This window comes from Bombus pascuorum, chromosome 7 (genome assembly GCF_905332965.1).
Source record: "Bombus pascuorum chromosome 7, iyBomPasc1.1, whole genome shotgun sequence".
Lineage (NCBI taxonomy): Eukaryota > Metazoa > Arthropoda > Insecta > Hymenoptera > Apidae > Bombus > Bombus pascuorum.
The window spans coordinates 16,836,534-16,853,653 of NC_083494.1; the positions used below are offsets into that span (position 1 = coordinate 16,836,534).

The 17,120-nt window shown below is 45.3% G+C and overlaps 1 protein-coding gene across 2 annotated transcripts in view; it reads right to left on the reverse strand.

The window, feature by feature from the left end:
- Positions 1 to 17,120, reverse strand: part of LOC132908644 (frizzled-2-like) — a 127,960-nt gene that overhangs the window by 88,392 nt on the left and 22,448 nt on the right. Inside the window, exon 1 of one of the 2 annotated variants that reach the window (XM_060962827.1) lies at positions 3,500 to 4,145. The exons of the other annotated variant lie outside the window; for it this stretch is intronic. The gene's annotated coding sequence lies outside the window, so the exon portion shown is untranslated. Of the gene's footprint in view, positions 1 to 3,499; positions 4,146 to 17,120 lie in introns of those variants that run through there. 2 annotated transcript variants of the gene reach the window in all.

A 17,120-nucleotide genomic window follows, 5' to 3' on the forward strand; every position in this document is an offset into this window, starting at 1 on the left:
CGATCGGAAACGCGATCAAGATGACGAAAGTAATTTTCGGACGATCGAGAGACGCGTCTCGTGCCGCGGGCTGATCCCCGATAAGGAAAATCAAACTGTACCGGGTGTCGACCGTGAAATTTATTCCGCTACGTTCCTCTCGGCCCCATTATATCTGTCTCTGCTCTGCTCGCGACCCGCCCTAGGAAACGCGGCGAACAGTTAGCTTTGATCGAAATTGCCAATCTAGGCTCGATATTTGCGTCGCCTTTGTGCCGGACAGAAGTCGGTCGAACGGGTCCTATTCGAATAGAGAGCTAAGAGTTTCCATGGTCGCATTCAGGCTCGATGCAAGAGGGATCTTTTCGCTTACCGAGCAGATGGCGAGTGTAGAAATACGAATTTACCTATCGAGATAGCAAGCAAACTATTTCTCGTCGTATCTATCGGATAAGCGCGTTCTATCGCAGACGGAAGTCGAAACGAGACGAAGCGCGAGACTTCGACGATTAATCGAACATAACGAGCAGTTACCGCGCGGTGGTTTATATTGTATTTGTTGAGCAAATGAAATACAGCGTAAGCGATAGTAAACTGTCGATACGATCCATAATTTAAGGTGATTTGTAAAGAACGACGCAAACGCCGACATATCGAAATTGTACTAATCATTTTGCGTACACGATCCGCGATGATGTACTCGAGTACGAAAAACGTACTATTCTCCATTTTGGACGCGTATCGCGTAGATTCGAATCGAGACTACTGGCATTACGATCCGACCAAGCAAGCGCAAAAAAGAAAACAGACCGATCCTAAGGAACCTTAAATAACCATGAATTTTAATAAGAATCGCTTCTCTTCTTCCCTCGCTTTCCACTCCATCCTGCTGTACTCTGGTTTTTTATTACGCGGATCCGGCGAATTTTCAACGCGGAGGCTAGTAACCGTGGAGCGACATATTGGGTGATAGCCTGGCCGTGCTAATCAGAGGCATTCCCCGGCCGACAAATGGCAATTTAACGCTGTCGACCGTCTCGGTCGATATTCGAGCGACCCTTTGACCGTCGACGCTAATGCATGGCCGGCCCTTTATTTCCGGCTGTCACCCCGACGGGCCGACGATACGCTCGACGTCGTTCGTTCGGTCCGAAGCGGTCGGACGTGGGTGCCCGCCGACCGACCGACCACGCTTCTCTCTATACGTCGCTGAAAAGGACCACGCCTCCTAGCCAAAGGATTTAATTACGAATTAATTGTGATGCACAGGCGCGTGGGTAATTCCGGCGGCAGGTAATTGCGCCGCTAGATACCTCGTGCCGCTCCTCTCTCTACACCTGTGCCTCCTTTCGCCCTTTGTAAACCGCGCCCTGGCCCCGGTGTCCTTTTATCAAAGCCATCCCTCCAACCCCTATCGAACCACCCCTCCTCTTCGAGTCGATTGCAAGCTGCCTTATTGCTTCGATCGCCGCGACGTTGGCGTCGAATTTCGATCGATGTCTTCTACAGCGGTCTCGCAAGAGCGGAATGCGTTTGGTGGTCAGCATTCTACGGGTATAAAGACACGCCAGTCGAGATCGAGTGTATTGGCCGCAAGAAAATGTACATGTTTCACGGTCCGTTTTACTTTGTGCAGGGTATTGGGTCGTGGTTGATGGTAATGCGTATCAAAGGTGGAATACGGTTGTTTCAGCGACAGATGCGAGAAAATTTCAATGGCAAAGGGATAAATCCTCGCGTTAATCGTCGGAAGAACGTAAACCCTCGAGCAAATTAACCAAGAAACAATGATTTTTTAATTATTCTTATTTACGATCTACTATTATCTACGAGAATTATCTACGATCGCCTCTTAACCTTCGAGCGAACGTATATTTTCGCAAAGACAATTTTAATTACGTCGATAACGGTAACGTATTTTTCTTTGCGGAAAATCACAGGATCGCGCGAAAGAGCAACGACTCTTCGAATGAAAATATCACGATATCGAAGAAATTAGCAACGCAAATGACTCGTCTTCTCATCCAACGATCTTCCAAGTCGCGTTACTTCCAACCTTCTTTCTACGTCAACATGTCCACGATCCACGTTCTCACCCTCTGTGTCTGTGTAACGCGCAACAGCATGTTTTCGCGGAACTGCACGGTGCTTACATCGCATCCGCCCTCCGGTCACCGGATAGCGAGCGAACGACGCGCTCGCATATGCGTTTTTCGGGCTTTCAATGGCCCGGTAACGAGTGGATTGCTCGTGTGTGGCTCTTCTTCCGCCACGCCCAAACGATCGCTCGAACACGCTTGGGCTACGCGCATAATTGCGAGATAATGCGCGGGTGGCGCGTACCGTTCCATTGTCGGTTGAACTCTGGGCTGCCAGGTGTCCCCGGGACCACGCCGCGGGACAATGCTCTCCGACGGATAACAGAATTTAATGAAGCGGGACCGCCACTTAGAGACGCCGTGTTTCCACGATGTGACAGTGTGTCCGATTCAAAGCGCTCGTTACGAGGGGGCGATCCGTAACGGGGGCACGCTCTGCTCTTCCCTCCCTCTGGACAAAGAGGGACGTCACCCTCTCTCGATGGACGGAACGCGTATACCCTTCTCGATAAGATGCTTTTTCCGTTCGGACGTGTCGCGTTTACGAAACCAAACGCGAGAAACTGTGCGCGTCGAATCGACGTGCTCGTTCCTCGGATGGATTACCGACGTTTTGCTATCCGTAACGATCTATCGAGGATCCTACTGTTGGGGCAATTTGGGAATTTTGCCGAACCAAGCGCGTAATCGCTATATTTGCTTTCGGTTAAATGAGTCGGATAAAGGAATTTATTGCCTCGAGAGCATTTTCTAGATACATCGACCGGCAGACTATGAACTACCAGAGTCGAATTGCTGTTCAGCGTAGACGATAATTCCTCCTTTTATTAATCGTTAGTGATAGAAACATATTTTTCTTGTTTTGGGTGATTCTGCGAGGAAGACGTAATATTCTACGAGAACGTTAAAAGACAAAAATGACGTTACCCAAATTGATAGATTTCTGGTTCGAGAGTCCGGAATTCCGTTTATATACAAGTTCGGAGGTTTACGTTCTGTGAATTCTAAGCAGCGTTTTCTATATTCCCTCGATCGGGAAAGGTGAAACTGCATAGACTATCGAACGTGCAAATTTATCAAATGTATTTTCCGAATGAACCTTCGATTTGTATGACCAGGGACGACACCTCTAACCGAGTCTGACATCTTCTTATTCGGATACAAGGAACGTAGGAATTTCAATCGCTACAGTCTGCGCAGCCACATCTAAAATATCACAAAGTTACGCCATAAAGGTTCTTTCGTCAAAGGATAATTTCAATCACTGCAATCTCCAAAACAAATCTCAACTTTTCTACGCTGAAAACCAATCATCGTGTTACATCAATCTTCTCTCTAGACATGCCAGAAGAAGCTGGCCTACCATTTCGATCGCAGTTTCTTATCTACCTTCCGCGGATTCGTCTTATTGTACTTCTTACCTGTTAGCCGGTGTCCGATCAGATAGCGCTAAATCGTCTGGCGAGCAGCGTCCCTCCTTACGTGCTGTGTCAACAACGAGAGATTCCGGTCATAGTTGCGATTTATGGGAGCAATAAAAGAGATTCACCGGACGGCACGCGGAAACTTCGTCACTATAACGTTCGATCTATCGATCCATCGACCACTTTGATCCGCCGAACTCCCGAAACCAATAATTCAGTCCCGGTCGACTCTACTCTCTTCCATTGAACTTCATTTCGTCCGCAACTCGTCTTCCTTTTTCCCTCTACACTTCCACTTCGGAACAACGATCACAGTGGCTGAACAGTTTCCACTAGAAGGTCCATACGAGGTCGTTTGTTTCCTGAAATCTCGCTCGAAAGCGCCAGTCCTTTGTGTCTCGACGCCTTTGTCTCGCACAAACGACAAAAACTAATGGTCCATTTCGAACAAGCCGCCTCTTAACCGACAAACGAAGCGACAAATTTTCACCATGTATTTCCTCCCCTTTATTCTTCGATTCCTAATGCACGCGATCCGAGCAACAGTTTCGATAAGACTCGATCCAACGTCGAAGGAATGGATGCGTCGCGTTGGCCGGGTTGCCGGTCTGGAAGGCGCGCGAGAAATGCCCGCTCCGCCCGGCGGCGCTCGCTTTTATCGACGCTCGCGAGAACTGCGCGCGCGAACGCGCGCAAGCGTGCACTTTCTCTCTCTCCACCTTGCTCTCTCTATCTTTAGCTTCTCTCCCGTTACAACCGACGGAACCCGCGTTCCTCCTCCGCGATACTTTCACGCGCGTTCCCCGGTGTGTGCGTGCCAGGAACGTGTACTCGACGCTCGCGCAATCCGGCCACACGGCGACGAAACGCGACCGCCGATAAAGACGCGTCGCATCGCCTGTACGCGACTGCCCCTTTCGCGCGGATGCGTTTCTTTCACCGCCTCGCGCCATCGATCTGCCGCGACTTCCGACCTTTCTCAAGTCGAGAAACCGCTCCGTTCCGTACCCTCGTCCTCGTGCATGAAACGGCCCAGCTTTTCGATTGTCTCGCCGATCAAGTTCCACTGAACTTTCGTATTCGATTATCGACGTATCTCCGGAAAGTACCGTAGGGATTTTTACTCATTTTGATACTTCTTTACGGTGATTTTATTTTGACATTGGTGTTGGACTATAGGAGTACCATATTCGATATCATCTGGTTAATAGAATTTAATTTAGAAGAACATACTTGAAAGAGAAATAAGTGATTCGATCCAAGATCGAAAAGTGTTAACGATAGATGACGATAGGTCCTTTTTATAACAATATCAATGATATGTTTAATATCTAAAATATAATAATCAAAAATTTTGGAACTATTACTTTTTCCAAGAGAATCGAGCAATCAATGTTTTTTACACAGATAAACATATTTCAAAAATACTCGAAGGAAACCATATAACCAAAAAAGATAATCGAAAAGAAATACGTGCCTTTTCTGTCGAAAGTTCGTGATAATAATATTTAGTTTAAATACGGAGGAATACAAAAAAAGAAAATGGAGATCTGAGGAATTTTTGGTAAAATTCAGATCGTCTCGTTCGACTACCTTCCAATAATTTTCCGTTTTCTACGATACGCGGTTATGCAACGTGAAACTTGCAACAATTAAGGGCCACGAATGCTTCTTGAATCTGCATCGCAAATGCGGAACGTGTTTTCTTAGACGTTAATCACGATGAACGTAAAAGTGATGGCTTTTCATCACTAATACATTTCTCTCAATGTTGGAGCGTTTGTCCCGATATCGCCTTCGAGCCCCAGACGAATTTCCTTTTGTCTCTTTGTAGTGTCGCTTCTTTGTATCATCAAAGTGAATTTCAACGCAAACAGTTAGAAGCGTGTACTCGCATCCGACGAGTAGAACGATCAAGAAACGACAGCCCAGTTCATTTGTCTTTAGCCCAAAATTCTCATATACGTCAAATAGATACAAATTTCGATGAATATTCCTTTTTCTCAATTCTGTGTTTTGTCGAAAGACTATGGCGTACGCTATACGTTCGTTTAAATTTCCATAGTTCGTATTCGTACGGCGAAACGCGATAAGTTTCGTATTTACATCGACGGATTGGCTAAACGGGACAGGATAATGATTCAACGTCGTTCGCGCGATGAATACAAGAAAAGAAACGGCTACCAGATACGCTTGGAACGAAATCGGTATAGCATTCGTAATACAAGCGGCACGGAACGAATCTCGTGTAATTTTAAATAGCAGGGTCCACTTGTACGCTCGAGACAAAACGACGAGTCGACCAAATTGCACGAGGTTTTAGTTCCAATTTTTAAATATTAACCGTGTTTGAATCGATAATTATAACGAATGATTCTTACAGCACTTTTGCTCTTTCGATATTTCAGAAGTTTGTAACAATTCAATTATCCGAGTAGAAAATAATACGCCGATAGATTTATTAATATACCAACAAGTCGTATCTTGTGAGTTGTAAAATTTATTAATGGTATCAATCGATGATGAGAATACCGAACGTTCTGATGGCGAACCTATCAGTGAAATGATATTACTCGCGTTGAATGTTTTAATAGCAGCAGAATGATACTATGTAAACCGAAAGTTGACGAGCGTTTCGACGGAAATTCGTTGATAACGTTACCGTGCGGTTCCACCGCGATTAGAGATGAAATTTTAGCCGAAATGTTAAACAAAATTTAAGCGTGTCGTTTACCTCCGACGCAATTTAGGCTAATTAAAACAAAATGTCGAGCGTACATCGTGGCTCGTTAGCAAGGAAATACTGAAATTTAAACATGTGTCACGCATGTTACGTGTTCGCGAAGGGATTTGCCAGAGACTTGTAACCGTGTAATGCCCGTGAATAATTGCATATAATGTGCACGTTGTAAAATTAAAAGGGTAATGTCTTGCGAGGACTCCCCGCGTACTTTATAGCTTCATAAACTTCACCAGTAAGAAAAATGGCAACGTAAAGCCTGGAAATATGCGCCAACTATGTGTATCTACGAACGAACGTGCTTAGCTGTTCTTGGTGCGAAGAAATTCGTTCTCGAAGATATGAAAACGTATGGAATGGGTTTTGAAAGATTTATAGTTCCGGAGAAATAAGGTTTCCGGCGTTATTCTTCTATTTGTCAGTGAATTTCATTGCTGCTCCGAATAAAAAATAAAATAAACAAATACATATATCGCTGTAATATTTTTACGGGAATTGGAAACTGACTTGCGAAGCGAAAGAGTATTAACTTTTGCATTCTGTGAAAATCGAGAATTTTGAGTGCTCTTTTAAAATTTCTAAATTACGTGGTACGATAATTCGATTAAGGCGACTGGGATATGGAACACTTGATTTTTAAAACTCGTCAAGAACAGGCAGTGTTTCCTTTTTAATGAAAGTAACGTTGAAGTAACGTTTCGGAGGAGCGAACGGATATCGATATCTGCATTTCTTGCAATTTGTCTGGATAGAACGTTGAATGAAAAATTGAACACTCTGAAAGACTGCCTAAAATTATGTATTTAACCAGAGACTTCCATATCCATTTGATTCTGTTATAGAATTAAAAGAATTCTATTTTTGTTTTTCGCTTGCACCTTCCATTTAGCTAAAAAACACACCAATTTCTTCATAATTTTAAAAAAATAAAATTACAAAATCCATACATCCAGAAACTCTACCTTACACGAAGTAATCTATTAATTTTTCGCAAGCGATTCTTGGGAGAGTGTCGATTATTCGATTAATGTCGTTCGGAGAGTGGCTCTCGATCGGTCTCGATGACACGCGAGCTCTCTGGTGATTCGATTCGCACGAAAATCTTTTCCACTCGATCCAAGGCCGTTCGATGCAGATTCCTCGCGTTCGACCATCATCGCGAACGCTTCTCTCTTCCAACGAGTTATTAATATCTTAATTACATCCGACTCGTTTTTGCGAGGACGTCTGGTCGATCGGTATTACAAGACAGGACGAGATTTCGCGGGATTAAAGCCTACGACGTCCGGCGACCGATCGTCGATACGACCTCGCGTGCTTCTGACGTACGGCGTGTGATTAACATCGTGTATCGAGCAACTAGCCTTCTCAATATTGAGAACACCCAGCTGTTTTCTCGTAATCCGGTAGCTCAAGAGATTCGTTACTAATGAAAGCTATCTACGCGTCGTGCAAATTTGAGCGAATGCCAAAGTATCTGTTAGGTTTGGTGGAGCAGAAATATTGATTCGGAGGGAAAGTAATTTCCATCCTTAAGAATATTAAGATGCATGATTTTAGATAACTCACGCGTCGATATTCTCGATAAAACATCGTAAAAGCTGTGCAAAATTCTTGCAACACCTTCGAAGGATTACGATCTTCGATCAAAATTCCTATAAAAATGTTGTTCTCAACGAAATTGCAAAGTTTGCAGAGCAATGGAGTGGAATCGTAGAAGACAACAGACATTAAGCGCATAATTAAGTAAAGTAGCAACATCGACTAAACCGACGCTACCTTCCCATCAACTTAATAATATTCAAGCGTTTGTATAAATATTTAAGCGTCGATACAGTGAATTATCGTTAACTAAAATATTGAAATTCGTGATGGTCATAAGATCGATTGTGGACGGAATTCCAACCCCGAGGATTTCATACGATCCGTAGCCTGTGTGACGATGCCAATCGTCGTTCGTACAGCGCAGGTAGGTTCCACTTATCGTACACTCTTCTAACTATCGTAATATTCTACATTATGACTAGTTGGACCAACTATGCGAAATAACTGTTGCAAATATTGGTTGACTACGCTGTCAGATATTTTCAATATCTTTTTAGGAATATTTTTAAACAGACGCTATAAAGCTCGTCGATAAAGAGTAGTCGTTACACGCTACGTTAAATCTGTACACGTGTGTCACGTTAAACGTGTATTTCTAATTTAAGATCAAATTGGATCGATGATTTTGACACTTGAATATCTAATAAACACCCATCAACTACCTACTTCCTCTAACTCCGATACTTTCCGCTAACTTTGCTCGACTCCCGCGCGATGCAAACTTATCGACCTTTTTTTTTGCAGAAGCAACGCAAATAGCTCGAAGCAGCGATTTTTAATTCCGAAAACAAGATGCAAGCTCGTCGACATCGAAAATTTCGCTGGCAGTAACGGGATGATAATTCGCGATCGGTTATGTGTGTGTGTGTGTGTGTGGGTGCGTGTGTGTATACGGGGGAATAATCGGGCGTAGCGAACACACGGGGTATCGATCAAATATGTTAAATCGAACACGCGGCCTGCAACGGTGGTTCCGTGGAATCGGAATTAATCGCAGGCATCGCGAGCCTCCCCGATCGGTCGTGTAATCAATTGCATATTCAACGGCACCAGCGGCTGGAAAAAAGCGCGGCAAAACGCGCCTGGGCCAATATCAATTCATCAAGGGTTAAGGGATAATTCGCAGCGGCATTGCGGCGTCACGTGGCCGCCGATTATTGCTCGCGAAATGAATCGTAAATTTTCCCATATACGAAGAGAGAAGGATAAAAGGCGAGAGAACTATCGTTGGCCAGTACGTGGTTTTAAACTCGCGACGAGAAAAAATACAGGGGCGAACAAGAAAAATGACACGTGCGTAAACAAGCGAGTGTAAGCTCGCTGCAAATTGGCGAACTCGCCGAACGCGGATAAACGTTTTAATCGCGGCCAAGTACGCGGCACCTTTTCCTTTTTCTTCGCCGGATTATCTCACGAACGACTCTTCGCGGCCTTTTAATCGAGCAATCGCAAACATTTGTGTCGGGGGGATACGTTTGTTCGCGTACATTGCGGCCTGCTTCGTCGTCGGCAGTCTTTTAGGCTGCGCCATCGTTTCATTCGCGCCGACAGGTCATACGCTACTGTAATTAAGCACGTGATAATTTGCCGGATAAGGGGGCATTGTGTGGTACGTATGGTTTTTGAGTTTACGAGGGAGGTGATGCATGGAGCTGGAGATTAACCACCGTAGGGTTGAGCCATTTGGATTTCTGCGGGTTCTGTTAGTTTGAATATTTCAGTACTTTGCCGCTATTTCGTCTATCGCGCGTGTGGCTATTTTTGTATTAATTAAAACTGTCGGCATTCGTATATTTAATGTAATTGGAGATATCGCGCAGTTTACTCGACGAATAATACGTGAATCCAGAAAGCTGCCTTTCTTCTTAATTCATCGAAGAAGAAGAATCGGTTCGCAGGAAGAAAATCTACGATTCCATTCGGTTGACCCGAGTCTGCAGATGCGTGATAAAATTCACCATAGACTTTCTTCTGTCCTAACCTACGAAAGACGAACAATCTCATTCGACGAAGAAAATGTACAATTCCATCGAGTCAGTGGTGCTCTCAGCCCATAAAGATACAAGAAAACCACCCAATCCGAGGAGCATTAACGAATCGAGCCAATTTTTCAGCGGGCGCGCGTAATATTTCGACGCGGCACGCCCGACTTCCATTTAACGCGATAAGCAGCCGCGCTGGTGGTGGCATTCCTTTCGACGTCGGCAGACGTCGACCTACCAACAACGCCGAGAGAGAGGAGAACCCCCTTGGAACTCGGGGCCTCGTATCTGTTTAGAGACGCGAGAGCGTCTACTATATTACCGCGACTAATGGTAATGACGCTCGTAATTCTCGGCGATAGTGGCAAGGGCATGGGTCGAAGGGAAACGTGTCCGAGGCCCGATACCAAATGAGTTATACCGTCGAACCGGCTACTTAGCCGCACGATGCATGAGGTATCTCTGTGCGCGGAGCAAACTCGAGCGGAATCACGCGAGAAAAGTATCCAGAGGAAACAGACGAGGATAAAGGACCCGATTCGTTTAAATGCTAAGCCTCGACACGTTCGCGATAGGTATTTTATGGGAATCATGAAGCAGGGAATTACAAGTTTCCGCAATTAACCTAAATATTCCTGAATTTTTCCTTTCGCGTTATATTAAATGTCATTCGTCCTTTATTTAGAACACAATGTATAAAATTGTTTTACCGTTCGTTACGTACTCGTTAGTAGGGAAGATCAAACGTTATATAGACGGGCCAAGACGCGTGAAAAAGTGCGAACAGTTTGTATTACCTGTTATTATTCGTTCGAATAAATAAAAGAAATTTTCCTCTCCTCGAGCTCGTTGACGATCGACCTATCCGATGATGAACAAACGTAATATTCGTCGGCGATTATTAATGTATTGATTTCAAAGGTATAAGAATAGCGCGTACGTTAATGCCGTTTGCCACACCTATCGACGTCGATACGATGCCACTAATGCATCAGCAATCGACGTACACGTTCCATAAAAGCGAGTGTGTGGAAATTTAGCGCCGAAGGAGCGGCTATCAGCGTATGAGGATTCGATCGTGGATATTTATGCGTTCGTGGAAAATTTTAATTGCAAAATTCCATATGACGTGGAAGAATATACAAAATATTCGATGTATCCGTTACAATATTTGTAGGTTGAAACAAATCTTTCTTTAATTACAATCGTACAAACCTGAACATGCATAAATATCTACGGTTTAATTATTGCTGGCTGAAAATAAAAGTGGTGGAGAACGAAGAGTGTATCGAGCATGGAGAATCGACGATTAAAAAGAAACGATATCGCGTTATAAAGATGGATATTCACTAACGAACGAACGAATTAATTTTTCATTATCTGCCACGTGGAAGTTAAAAATGCAATTTATTACGAATAATCACCTCGTTGCCACCGTTAAGTGGCATGCGATCATCGTCTCGGCAAAACATTCGTACCGGGAATTTCGCTGCTATCGAGTCGATGCACAGAAGTGTCGATACTCCGTCGTTACGGATAAGTGGATACATTTATATTTAGACCGCGTAGAATATAATCCGCTTATAAAAAAAAAAAAAAAGAAATTTTATTTATATCTTCTTATCGTAACGTAATAGACCATGGTTGCTCATTTTTATTTATATCAAGCTTTCTTTCGTCCGCCAATTTAACTTTAGAGCCACACCGCGTTAGAGGGCTAAATGGCCGGCAGCCATAAAGAGTAAAAAGAAAAGAAAGATATATCTGTAAGGGGTGACGAAGGGACCCTAACGCTTATTTATGCTCCTCGGCCATTCTCGTTTAGCGATACGATTAAATGCCTGTAAATGCTTCTTCGGCCGTCAGTTTGGTTCTCTCGCGTGCGGTATCGCGAGCGTTTCGGCTTGGTCGCGTGAGCGAGCGTACAATGGGAAGTCGTTGCAACGCGGCTAGACTATGGAAGACGAGGAAACGAGATAAGCCATACTCGCGCGCGATGCGTCCTGATGAATAGCTCGTGAATCGGCATTGAAGTCGTACGTGACCATTGTGTACTGGAACAGTGGCCGCGTAGTTTGCATTGACTTGGTTCTCGCGCGACGGACACCCATTGTCATAAAAATCCGCACGCGAAATTAATAAGCTCTGGGGAGGGTATGGTTGCATTGAAAGCTTGTTACTGCCTGGGTGAAATAGTGGCTGGCGATTATCCGTGGAATCGAAATAGTCTTATGAATAATGCATCGATGTATCTTGTATGGCTGGTACACTTTGTATTACGGTAGATTCGCCAAGATTAATATTGGTCGCTACTTCATTGCAGAACCGGTCGATTTTTAGAAGTTGCATTTTTTTCTTCGTTGCGTTCTCTTGCGTATTTATCGGCCAAAGATCCATTACATCGATGGATCGAATTGAGCTTGGTACGATCGCAGAGGCGTTTCTAAGAGACAAAGGAACGACTACTATTGCGGCAAATCTTCGATCGGAAAGTAAAAGTTACACCGACGCGTCTACCAAATCGCTAAGAACTGTTTCGCTACGACGATGACAAGTTCTTCTAGACTATATACGCGTAAATAAGGAACAGTTCTAGAGATATAGAAATCGATACGGTCCAGCAATAGTTGCACGTTCGCTCTCGTCGTGGCATCGATGGACCTTAAAGGGTTCGAGGGGTCGGATTAATTATTACGAGACCCGCCTAGCCTAGCGGCCTCTTACTTTGTACCTGTACTACGATACACGGGTCAAACGGTGAAGAGAGCTCGTAAAAATCAGCAGATCTTCTTCCACTGGGAAGCTTTTTCTCGCGGGGCCACACGTAGCGTACGAACGGCGGTACACACGCGTGAACGGCCCTTCTGGCTAGATGCATCATGTGGAGCATCTTGTTCTTCATCTCGGTGACGGTCCTCGTCCACCCTCCAACCCCTTTTTCCTCTTTCTTTAGCGCTCCCGCGGCACGAGAGGCTCGCCCTTTCCATCCGTATGAAACCGGCAACTTTATGCCCTCTCCTTCGCGTTTTCTCTCCCACCTCTCTCTATTCTCCCCTCTCCTTTCTCTGTCTCACTCGACTCTTTCTTTTTTACTTTTTTTGTCGAAGCTCGAAGAAGAAAAAAAAGAAGACCAAGGAGAGTACACCGCCGAGGTAATCAAAGGGGTAGGTGTATATTCGTGGGTACTTTACCCCCTCCTCGAAACGCTCTGGTGCTCTCGAGGTACACGAGGAACACGCGGGAGCGTTGCCGAACAATCGTTTCGGGAGCTTTGAAGTTTCCTCGGCTACACGCCCCCGTCGATCCCCCTTAGCCTCGTCGTTCCATCAGCCACGTACCCACTCGCTTCGTAGGGGACCAAACGCGCGCGTATGACGTCGGGCATGGATGTGACACGGTGTGCACCGAGCCAGCCCGCGGGGAGGGAAATAGGTCCCGACTCTCCACCCACGTAGTAGCACAGCGGCAAGTATACAACGATAATGTCGTCGAACTGGTGGTACGTACATTCTGTTTTACAAAGAGGGACCCCGGCCCATCGGTGGGAGGAGGGTCGGTTACGGTACGCGACGATGGTGATGTGCCGATGGTGATGGCGATATATACGATGGCGGTACAAGTCAGCCACGGGATATACGCACGATGGGTGGCACGGGTGCTTAAGGGGCTAATTACCGCTATTTTTCCCTCGGAGATTCGCACGATGGTCATCGTGCACGTTGGATGGTACCTGCTTTGATTTATCCCTCCGCTGTATCTTTACGAGAGAGAGACGGTACGCGGTTGGGCTTTGTGACGACGCGTCACGATAGGTGTACTCCGTCCCGGCTCGCTGTGTTCCATGTCGCGGGGGCTAATCAACCAAAAAGAAGCTCTTCTTCCTCTCTTCGTCTTTGTCGCTCCATCAGCGTGCCTGGCCTTGTGTTTTCGTCCGTCGTCCCTTGTCATTCTCTCGCGTCTCCGTCTTCATCTTTTCCATCTTTGCTTTTTTCATCACCCTCTCTCTCTCTCTCTCTTTTTCCCTCTTTGTCTGTATCTTTCTCTCTCACTCTCTCACTCTCTCTGTCGTTCTGTATGGAGAAGAAGCTTTCAGAAGGGGCGGAGGTGTGCTCCTCCTACCCGTAGCCGCGTTTCTTTCGCGGCCGTGCCGCGAGAAGCCTTTGCTTCCGATGCCGCGTATGCAGAAAACATCGCGGAAGTGGCCACTCATTGTCCCGGAGTGGCAGTCGAGTACAGCTTTGCCGACGACGGGGTAATTAGTTCGTATTATACTTTGTGACATCGCCGGGGTCGGCCAATGAAGCCGAAGAGGATCCTCCCTTCCGCTCGTGCACTCTCTTCGTCTACGCCTCGTTGCCTCGCTTCCTCCTGGCGTGTTCCTCTTCGAATCCAATTACGATTTCGGTCCCCCTGCTCTCTCTCTCTCTTTCTCTCTCTTCTATTCCTGCATCGGACGCGGTGGACGTTCCGCGTGCCTACGATGAAACTCTCTAATTTCTCCATCTTCCTCGTGCTTGTTTTACTCTCTCTCTCTCTCTCTTTCGTTCCTCGATGGTTCTCTTTATGCACGCGTCGCTTCCTCTCCTTTCGAACTGTTCCACAGCGCGATAGAGACCGACTCGAGTGGCCAGAAGGACCAGCCGGTGCGCGAGGCTGACCGAAGCCTCTTTGTCGACGAAAGATCGTCGAGTATGCCGCTACATCGCGAGTGTGCAACACCCTGGAGCATCGGCGAATCGCAAACATTCTCGACGAGGCTTCACAGCCACAGCTATATCTTTTCGTGACCACGTACGAGTCAACGAGCATGTTGCGCGTGATAAAACTTGCGAATGATATCGGGCCATTATTAGGAACGTCGAAAAATTGGCCTGCCTTTTCAGTGGAGAGTCTCGTGGCGTGTGAAACTCTTTGAAATTTTCGCACTTGAGATTTGTTGCAGTTCGAGCTAGCTTTTTCGATGCGTCGAATACAGACAGGTAGATTTCGTGGAGCTTTCTCGATGAGTAGACGCGTTCGAGGAAAGATACGATTGATAGTTTGTGATATTCGATGATTGGGTCTTGAAAATGATATTCGTTCTAGAATGTCATCAACGAGTGGCAATGGTAGTTTATATACCTGAGCGAAATGGGAGCTATGTTTATCGTTTGGTGATAGCATAAGGAAAGAAACGGTAAGAATGCGCTGAGTTAGAAGAGATAGTAGCTTCTAAGTAACGCAATTAATTGAAAATTCCCCATAGATTGACGCGATAGTTTTGGAGCATACAACGAACAGTGTGCTGACACGGGCACGAACGTTTCGTGAATATTTGTAATGAGCCTACGATATAGAAATAACGTTACTTTGATCGCGTAGTAGAAATTCGATCGTTATGGATAATTATAAGAAACCTAATTTTCCGCCATCAACCTTGGTAACTTCGGCAAAACGATTTATGTGTAACTGCTTCTTGTTGAAAGCAGCGCTTCGTTATAGTGGGATCGAATCGATCACGAGGCGCGTAGGTCTCAAAGATATCGCGTCTATGATAATGTAACATAAATTTCCACGAGAAAAAGCACGCTCGCCTCGAATCGTTGCGATTCGAAAATTTCCCGAGGGCCACGCTTTTGTTCTCCTTTCGTCCGCCCTGTTCGCCTCTCCCATCAGAGATCGAATCGCCGACGTGGTAGAGTTGCGATGAAACAAGCATTGGAAACGGAAACGCGAGCGAAAAAAACTTCGAGTCAAGGATCGAAGCGAATCGGGACAGAAGACGTTGGCTTCGTCGTGTGTAAGAAACTGACGGAACCGAGAAAAAAGCGTATTCTCCTTGTATTCCCCCTTGTCCGCCGCCTGTCACCGACGTCGCCCCTTTTTTGCGTCTCTTTTTCGACGAATCTCACGAGCCACCCCCGGCTCAAAGCGACGTCTCTTTGGACGTTCGTGAGAAGAACCGTGCGAAGAAATTTCCAAGTGATTCGTGAGCTCGCGAAATGGTTCGTCGAACGGTTATTCGATACGGACGAGCGATCTTCCTCGTGCGTTAACCGGCAAGTTCTCATTAGCTTATGCTTCAGGAATATAATACGCAAACCAATTGTTAAGGTTATTCGATGTATGTGGAATTAAAGAAACGCGTGGGTAAATTGTAAGATATTGTAAGTATATATATATTGTGAATATTAAAGTACGAAGTGTGGAATACAATGTAAGCTGGTCCAGATCAGCACGCTAGCAATGTTACCCTGAGACTAAAGGAACCCTGAAGCCAACGTCGCACGCGTACGTGGTCTGTCTTATGGTCTGTCATCGACGCATTCTTTTGTCTATCGATGACCGCAGCGCTCGAGAAAACCGAAGACCAGATGTAGAGTTTTCCCAGAAGTGGCGATCACAGCGATCACAACACCAATCATAAAGAAGTTACAATGTCTTAAACCTTGGACGACTATTGTCGACCTACTTTTTCTCTTTCAACTTCCTGTTTAATGGAATTATACGATTCGCAGCTTCTGGAATCGATCGACTTTCCTACATTTCGTACTGTCACCTATGAGATCGCTTAGATTAAGAGAAAGAGAAAGAGCTTAGAAACAGAGATCTTGAAATTGTCAACGCGGGACGGATCGATGGTGGTAACCATAGAGTTAGTTTGCGACAGAAGAATAGAAGAGTTCGTTGAAATATGGGACGATCGTTAACGTTTGCAGATTAACCGTGATGGAGATACGAGCGATTCGTTTCATTTATGGACGCCAATTGTGTGCAGACAGCGATGCGTTACGATGTGCGGTTTGATTTGCAACATTTGTCTTCAGAACGTTGCCGTACGTGTTTGACAACGCCACGAGGAAATCGTGAAAAGGAAATATCATCTGTCGATCGAAACAGAAATTTAAGGACGATTTATGAATCTTCGTTAACTAAACGTTACTCGTCTGTCGAGCTCGACCAAGAAATATCGTTTGGACGACAAAAAGATATAAAAGCTGATTCCGATTTTCGTTCTCTGGTTTAAACCATATTTTTTGTTTAAACTTACGAGAGATAAATGATCTACGATTGTAACTTTTTACGTGTGAAAAGCGCGGAAAGTTTAAACGGAAAGCTTAAACTTTGTAAAACTCTAAACTTCCACTGACCCAAACTTTCCATTAAACGTAAGAAACAGGCAACCCTCGCATCGCAATGGGACGATAAATCATTCTGTACTTTTATTTTCACGACGGGGTCTCGGTGTAGTCGGAATGACCAATTCATGATCTTTCATAGAAATTTTATAGATTCGTAGCGAACCGTTTTT